Source organism: Pongo pygmaeus, chromosome 10 (genome assembly GCF_028885625.2).
Source record: "Pongo pygmaeus isolate AG05252 chromosome 10, NHGRI_mPonPyg2-v2.0_pri, whole genome shotgun sequence".
Taxonomy (NCBI): Eukaryota; Metazoa; Chordata; class Mammalia; order Primates; family Hominidae; genus Pongo; species Pongo pygmaeus.
The window spans coordinates 53,661,026-53,669,952 of record NC_072383.2 but is presented as its reverse complement, the minus strand read 5'-3'; the positions used below and the strand labels follow the sequence as shown (position 1 = coordinate 53,669,952).

At 44.0% G+C, this 8,927-nt stretch overlaps 1 pseudogene; it reads right to left on the bottom strand.

Annotated features, from left to right (window-relative positions):
• Window positions 1-726: 726 nt before the first annotated feature.
• Window positions 727-1,045, bottom strand: LOC129010721 (glutathione S-transferase P-like; annotated as a pseudogene).
• Window positions 1,046-8,927: the final 7,882 nt, after the last annotated feature.

Genomic DNA, 8,927 nt, shown 5'->3' with positions numbered 1-8,927 from the left:
ACAAGTATCGGGAGTGATTTCTTTTCTTTTCGAGACAGAGTTTTGTGCTGTTGCCCAGGTTGGAGTGCAGTGGCCTAATCTGGGCTCACTGCAAACTCTGTTTCCTGAGTTCACGCAGTTCTCCTGCCTCAGCCTCCCTCCTGAGTAGCTGGGATTATGGGTGCCCACCACCACACCTGGCTAATTTTTTAGTAGAGATGGGGTTTCACCATGTTGGCCAGGCTGGTCTTGAACTCCTAATTTCAGGTGATCAACCCACCTTGGCCTCCTAAAGTGCTGGGATTTTAGGTGTGAGTTACCGTGCCCAGCCGATATATATTTTTTTCTTTTTCTTTTTCTGTGAGATGGAGTCTCACTCTGTCTCCCAGGCTGGAGTGTAGTGGCGCGGTTTCAGCTCACTGCAACCTCTGCCTCCCGGGTTCAAGCAATTCTCCTGCTTCAGCCTCCCGAGTAGCTGGGATTATAGGCACCCACCACCACACCCGCCCCTAATTTTTGTATTTTTAGTAGAGACAGTTTCAGCATGTTGGCCAGGTTGGTCTCAAACTCCTGACCTCAGGTGATCCACCCAGTTCAGCCTCCCAAAGTGCTAGGATTATACGTGTGAACCACCACGCCCAGCCCAATATTTCTTTTAAATTTTTTTTTTTTCTCTTAGAAACTTCATTGGTCCTGGAGAAAGGGAGGCAAACGGCCCCTGCCTCCCGCTGAGGGTCCCCCCAGCCCTCACTGTTTCCTGTTGCCATTGATGGGGTGGTTCAGGTGCTCAGTGGAGGCCAGGAAGGCCTTGAGCTTGGGCCGGGCGCTGAGGTGTGCCATGTAGGTCGAGAGGAGGGGGAACACATCCAGGCAGCTGGTGGCCAGGACCTCGTGGATCAGCAAGTCCAGGAGGTTGTAGTAAACGAAGGATATCTGGTCGCCCACAATGAAGGCCTAGCCTCTCTGGTTCTGGGACGGCAGGGTCTCAAAAGGCTTCAGTTGCCTGGGCAGTGCCTTCACATAAGTCACCCTTGCCCACCTCATAATTGGTGTAGATGAGGGTGAGTTATTTATTTATTTACTTTATTTTTGAGACAGAGTTTCCCTCTTGTTGCCCAGGCTGGAGTGCAATGGCCCAATCTTGGCTCACTGCAACCTCTGACTCCTGGGTTCAAGCGATTCTCCTGCCACAGCCTCCCAAGTAGCTGGGATTACAGGTGCCCACCACCACACCTGGCTAATTTTTTGTATTTAGTAGAGACTGGGTTTCACTATGTTGGTCAGGCTGGTCTTGAACTCCTGACCTCAGGTGATCCACCTGCCTCGGCCTCCCAAAGTGGTGGGATTACAGGCGTGAGCCACCGAGCCAAGCCTGAGGTATTTATTTATTTATTATTATTATTATTTTTTGAGATGGAGTTTTGCTCTTGTCGCCCAGGCTGGAGTGCAGTGGCATGATCTCGGTTCACTTCAATGTCAACCTCCTGGGTTCAAGCAATTCTCCTGCCTCAGCCTCCTGAGTAGTTGGGATTACAGGCGTGCACCACCACGCCTGGCTAATTATTTTTATTTTTAGTAGAGATGGGGTTTCACCATGTTGGCCAGGCTGGTCTCGAACTCCTGATCTCAGATGATCCACCTGTCTCAACCTCCCAAGTGCTGAGATTACAGGCGTGAGCGACTGCACCCAGCCAGAGATATTTAATTTTTAAAAATTGTGAGTTTATGACCAAATTAGCAACACTAATTTCTGCATGTTTGCTGAGACTTCAGTAAACGAATTAGTGTTATAATCAAATGAAACTTAGAACAAATTTAACTTGACATGTTAATTTATATGTTGCCATTAGTGTGCTGAATAGCAATGGGAGTTTTGTACCTTCCTTACTGTTTCTGAAGATAATCTTATTTCACAGCTGCACCTAGGACAGCTCTTTTGAAATTTCACCTTCTTAGATGCCACCCCAAGATGGCATTGTGGAGCAAATTAGTGATACATGTAGAGGAACTTACACCCAAAAGATCTGTCACTTAATTTTTACATGTCCTCTGGTTTCCATACCCTCATTTATCACAGCCTTTTTCTCTAGCTAGCTGTGGGGGTAGAGATGAAAGGAGTGGGAAGTCAGCTGTAATGAACTATCTCAAGAGTTCAGAGTTCTTAGCCTGACTCATAAGCTCACATATAATCTGGCCCTACTTAACTCCAGCATCATGTCTTTCCATTCTCCAACTATGATCAAACTCAATGCTGCAGCTGTACTGAACTTCTTTCAGTTCTTCAAATGAACCATATTCTGTCTGAGTCTCAGTCCTTTGCCTCTGCTTGTCCCTCTGCCTAGAACACATTCTGACCCCCTAATGAACTTTTTTTTTAATTGATAGAAATGGGGTTCACTATGTTACCTAGGGTGGTCTCCTGAGCTAAAGCCACCTGCCTGCTTCAGCCTCCCAAAGTGCTAGGATTACAGGCGTGAGCCACCAAGCCTGGCTCCTAATGAACATTTTCTTAGCCTTTGGCTCTCTTAAATGTTATTCTCTCTGGGAAGCCTTCCTTTAGTCGTATACACACACACACACACACACACACATATATATGTATATACATATATACGTATATACATACATATACACGTATATATGTATATACATATATACGTATATACATACATATACACGTATATATGTATATGTATGTACATATATGTATATATGTATATGTACATATGTATATATGTGTATATATGTATGTGTGTGTATATACATATATATGTAATATATATGTAATTCCCAAGTAGCTGGAATTACAGGCATGCACCACCACGCCTGGCTAATTTTTGTATTTTTAGTAGAGACGGGGTTTCTCTACGTTGGTCAGGCTGGTCTCGAACTCCCGACCTCAGGTGATCTGCCAGCCTCGGCCTCCCAAAGTGCTGGGATTACAGGCGTGAGCCACTGTGCCCAGACAACCCTCCTCCTTATTAAACTATGAACTCCTCAAGCCCTGGGATTGTATTTATCATCACTGCATCCTCAGTCCCTGACATAGTACATTCTCAAATATTTGACTGAATGAGGTTGCAAGTCATGTGCAGAACAGAAGATGGGGGACAATTAGTGCCTCACACACAGCTGAACAGTTTATGAGTACTTGACTGTGCACCCCAGTCAAGTGTGAGACCAAAAGCAGCCTGAGTTCCCTTTCATAGGATCCCTATAAAATTATAGAGATTTTATATGTGAGATTTAATTGGCTTATACAGAGATGTTTGATGCTTTGTAAATTTAGATATCTTACAGGAATCTATACTTTAAAAGCCATTATTGGCCGGGCTCAGTGGCTCACGCCTGTAATCCCAGCACTTTGGGAGGCCGAAGTGGGTGGATAACCTGAGGTCAGGAGTTCGAGACCAGCCTGGCCAACGTGGTGAAACCCCCCTCTTTACTAGGAAATACAAAAATTAGCCAGGTGTGGTTACACGCGCCTGTAATCCCAGCTACTCGGGAGACTGAGGGACAAGAATTGCTTGAACTGGGAGGCAGAGGTTGCAGTAAGCCAAGATCATGCCACTGCACTCCAGCCTGGGCAACAGAGCGAGAATCTGTCTCAAAAAAAAAAAAAGTTAACTGTAAAACAGCCTCAGGAAGGTCCTTCAGGAGGTATTCTAGAAGGAGGCATTGTTATAGGAGATGACAGCACCATGTGTGTTATTGCCCCAGAAAACCTTCCAGTGGGACAAAATGTGGTGGTGGAAGACAGTGATATTGATGATCCTGATCCTGTGTAGGCCTAAGCTAATATGTGTGTTAGCTTTTGTTTTTGTTTTTGTGAGGCAGCACCTCTCTGTCATTCAAGCTGGAGTGCAGTGGTGAAAACACAGCTAACTGCAGCCTTGACTTCCTGGGCTCAAGTGATCCTTCTGCCTCAGCCTCCTATGTAGCTGGGACTGTAGGCTTACTCCATCACGCTCAGTTAATTTTTTTTTTTTTTTTGAGACAGAGTCTTGCTCTGTTGCCCAGGCTGGAGTGCAGTGACACGATCTAGGCTCACTGCAACCTCCACCTCCCGGGTTCAAATGATTCTCCTGCCTCAGCCTCCCCAGTAGCTGGGATTACAGGTGCACCACCATGCCTGGCTAATTTTTGTATTTTTAGTAGATACAGGGTCTCACCATGTTGTCCAGGCTGGTCTCTAACCCCTGACCTCAAGTGATCTGCCTGCATCGGCCTCCCAAAGTGCTGGGATACAGGCGTGAGCCACCACTCCCGGCTTTCTTTTTTTGAGACAGGATCTCTGTCACCTAGGCTGGAGTGCGGTGGTATGATAACGGCTTACTGCAGGCTTAAATCCTTGGGCTCAGGTGATCCTCCCACTTCAGCGTCCTTAGTAGCTGGGACTACAGCGTGTGCCACCGCACCCTGCTAATTTTAAAAATTTTTTTCTAGAGATGGGTTCTGACTATGTTGCTCAGGCTGGTCTCAAACTCCTAGGCTCAAGCAGTCAGGCCACCTCAGCTTCCAAAAGTGCTGGGATTACAGGCATGAGCCACTACGCCCAGCTCCCATGTCTTAGGGGTTTTTGTTTGTTTGTTTGTTTTTGTTTTGTTTTGTTTTTTTGAGATGGAGTCTCCCTCTGTCACCCAGGCTGTAGTGCAGTGGTGCGATCTTGGCTCACTGCAACCTCTGCCTCCTGAGTTCAAGAAATTCTCCTCTCCCTCAGCCTCCCTGAGTAGCTGGGACTACGGCGTGTGTCACCACACCCAACTATGGTTTTTTTTTCGTATTTTTAGTAAAGACTAAAAGTTACTAAAACATTACTAAAAGTTACTGCGACCTGTCCCATGTCTTAGTTTTTAACAAAAAAGTTTATACAATACAAATAAAATAAAATAAAAATTTTAAAAATAGAAAAAAGAGCCGGTCGTGGTGGCTCACGCCTTGTAATCCCAGCACTTTGGGAGGCCGAAGCGGGCGGATCACTTGAGATCAGGAGTTCAAGACCAGCCTGGCCAACATGGTGAAACCCAGTCTCTACTAAAAATACAAAAAAAATTAGCTGGGCACTGTGGTGTGTGCCTGTAATCCCAGCTACTCAGGAGGCTGAGGCAGGAGAATTGCTTGAACCCGGGAGGCAGAGGTTGCAGTGATCCGAGATCGCGCCACTGCACTCCAGCTTGGGCAACAGAGCAAGACACCATCTCAAAGTAAATAAGTAAATAAATAAAAATAGAAAAAAGCTTATAGAATAAGGATATAAAGAAATATTTTTGTACGGCTGTACAATGTGTTTCTGTTTTAAGCTAAGTGTTTTTTACGAAAGAGTCAAAAAGTTAACAAAAAATTTAAAAATTTGTAAAGTAAAAATATCAGCTGGGTGCGGTGGCTCACGCCCGTAATCCCAACACTTTGGGAGGCCGAGGTGGGTTTATCACTTGATGCCAGGAGTTCGAGACCAGCCTGGCCAACAGGGTGAAACTCTGTCTCTACTCAAAAGACAAAAACTTAGCCAGGTGTGGTGGTGTGTGCCTGTAATCCCAGCTTCTCGGGAGGCTGAAGCAGGAGAATCACTTGAACCCGGGAGATGGAGGTTGCAGTGAGCTGAAATTGCACCACTGCACTCTACTGGGTGACACAGTGAGACTCCATCTCAAAAAAAAAAAAAAAAAAAAAAAAAACTTATAGTAAGCTAAGGTTAAATTATTATTGAAGAAAAATACTTTCTTATAAATTTAGTGCAGGCCAAGTATACTTTAATAAAGTCTACAGCAGTGTACAATAATGTCCTAGGCCTTCACATTCACTCACTGACTCACCCAGAGCAGCTTCTAGTCCTGCAAGCTCCATTCATGGTGTACCATTTTTTACCTTTTATATCCTAATTTTTCTGTACCTTTTCTATGTTTACATGTTTAGATACACAAATAAATTACTATTGGGTTACATTTGCCTATAGTATTCAGTAGATGCTTGTACATGCCATAGGGGTTTGTAGCCTAAGAGCAATAGGCCATACTATATAACCTAGGTGTGTAGGAGGTTATACTATCTAGTATGTAAGTACACTCTATAATGTTTGCACAGTGACGAAAAGGCCTAATGATGCATTTCTCAGAACACATCCCTGTTGCTAAGCAACACATAACTGTACATAATACTATATATATATAAAATAAATTTGAAAGCCACTGATATAATCAATTGTGAGGGGCTGAGGTATCACACATCCTTTCCTTCTTCTGGTTCCTATATTTGGGATGTGTGAGGTAAAGGATATTATTTTAATTACTTCCCCAATGGGCCCGTGTAGCTTATGGCAAATTAAATTATCCCCTGACTGTCTTTTCTATTTCTAAGGCTATTTATTTAATCTTGCTCTCTGCCTTGCATGTGATTCTGTCATAATGTGCAAATAGCAAGATTCTAGGGATCTGGAAGTGAGTTATTTTAGGACTGGTCATTTACTTTCATGGGCTCAGAACCTATGTGTTAGTTTATTATTGTCCACTAGGTGGTACTAGGAGGAGCCAATGTTTGCAAGTTACCTTGACCCTAGACACCAGCATTTTTTCAGAGTAGCAGATAGGTTTATTTTGTTAGATAATTTTTTCTCCCCAGGCTCCCAAGAATTTCAGGAGAGGGTATCTAGATCTTCCTCTCCTTCCCAAATATAACCTAGATGAACAAATTGAGGAGGATAGAAAATCTAGGATGAAGAAGGTACATTTTTTGGTCAATATTGCCACCTCTTAAAGATCAGGAATGCATTCCATTCTCTCCTGGAGATTAAAGATGTTCTATTGCAGTGGAAGGGATAGGGGTTATACCCCAAATGAACAACTGGCTTTGTGGGGTAATATAATTGGCTGAGAGGAGGAGAAAAAGGAAATGTTAAAGGATCTCTTCCTTGGGAAAGCAACAAGTCATAGAATTTGAATAAATGAAAATATTGAAAATAAAAACATTTTTCAAGAGCATTCTATAGGCCAGAAGAATAGAAAGTTGAATAAATTTTCCTTTCTAGAAACTAAAGGGAAACACGGGTAAATACCCAACCACAATACAATGTGATAAATAACCTAATAGGGACATACACAGGGTGCTATGGAAGCAGAGAGTGGACTCTTTTTTTGAGACAGAGTCTTGCTCTTGTCGCCCAGGCTGGAGTGCAGTGGCACGATCTCAGCTCACTACAATCTCCATCTCCCGGGTTCAAGCGATTCTCCTGCCTCAGCCTCCTGAGTAGTTGGGATTACAGGCGTGCACGACCACGCCTGGCTAATTTTTGTACTTTTAGTAGAGACGGGGTTTCATCATGTTGGCCAGGCTGGTCTTGAACTCCTGACCTCAAGTGATCTGCCCACTTCGGCCTCCCAAAGTGCTGTGATTACAGGTGTGAGCCACCGCGCCCGGCTGAGAGTGGACTCTTAAGTCAGCTATGAAGATGGGGATGGGGAGATGGTGCTCAGGGAAGGCTTCCCAGAGGAGATGACATGGAGGCCAAGGCTGAGTCTGGAAAAATTAATAGTATCTCTCTAACATCCTGAAAATCCACACATTTCTGCTGTACTCAAGTCTCCCTTGGTGTCTTTATTTACTCCTGTGATTTCAATAATTACCTCTATGCTAATAATGCCCAATCTTTTTCTAGCCCAGTCATCTCTCTAAAACCATCAGATATCTCCTATTTTGGTGTTGATGCTTCAAATTCAACTTGTCTAAAAATATATTTACATACATGTTTACTATTTCCTATGCCCTTTCTTCTTCCTTCCTCTTCTTCTTTCTTCCTTCTTTTTCTTTTTTGAGAGGGTCTCACTCTGTCACCCAGGTTGGAGTGCAAGTGGTGCGATCACAGCTCACTGCAACCTTGTACTCAAGCAATCTTCCCACCTCAGCCTTCTGAGCAGCTAGGACTACAGGCACAATGTGACCACACCTGGCTAATTAAAACAATTTTTTTTCTGTAGGGACAGAATCTTGTTATGTTGCTCAGGCTGGTCTCTAACTCCTGCATGGCCTTTTATTGTGTGTGTAGATCTCAGTTACCTTTTTTTTTTTTTTTTTTTTTTGAGACGGAGTCTTGCTCTGTTGCCCAGGCTGGAGTGCAGTGGTGTGATCTCGGCTCACTGCAAACTCCGCCTCCCGGGTTCACGCCATTCTCCTGCGTTAGCCTCCCGAGTAGCTGGGACTACAGGCGCCTGCCACCACGCCCGGCTAATTTTTTTTTTTTGTATTTTTAGTAGAGATGGGGTTTCACCATGTTAGCCAGGATGGTATCGAGCTCCTGACCTTGTGATCCGCCCGCCTTGGCCTCTCAAAGTGCTGGGATTACTGGCGTGAGCCACCACGCCCTGCCTCAGTTACCATTTAATATCATTTTTCTTCAATCTGCAGAACTCCTTTAAAATTTCTTGTAGTGCAAATGATAACATTTTCAACTTTTGTTTGTCTAAAAATGTTTTCGTGTTTGATGGGTATACTGTTACTTCAACTGGATACAGAATTCTAGCTTGACATCTTTTTCTTTTAGCACTTTGAATATGTCATTCTATTGTCTTCTGGCCTGCATTATTTCCAATAAGTCGGTGATTATTCTTATCCTTGCTTCCTTATATGTAACTTATCTTTTTCTCTGGCTTCTTTTCAGATTTCCTTTTGATAATTTTTTTTTTTTTTTTTTGGAGGTGGAGTATCCCTCTGTCACCCAGGCTAGAGCGCAGTAGCGCGATTTTGGCTCACTGCAAGGCACACACCACCACGCCCAGCTAATTTTTGTATTTTTAGTAGAGACGGGGTTTCACTATCTTGGCCAGGCTGGTCTTGAACTCCTGACCTTGTGATCCACCTGCCTTGGCCTCCCAAAGTGCTGGGATTATAGGCTTGAGCCACCACACCTGGCTTTGATAATTGGTTTTCATGGCTGCATGTGGTGGCTTACACTTGTAATC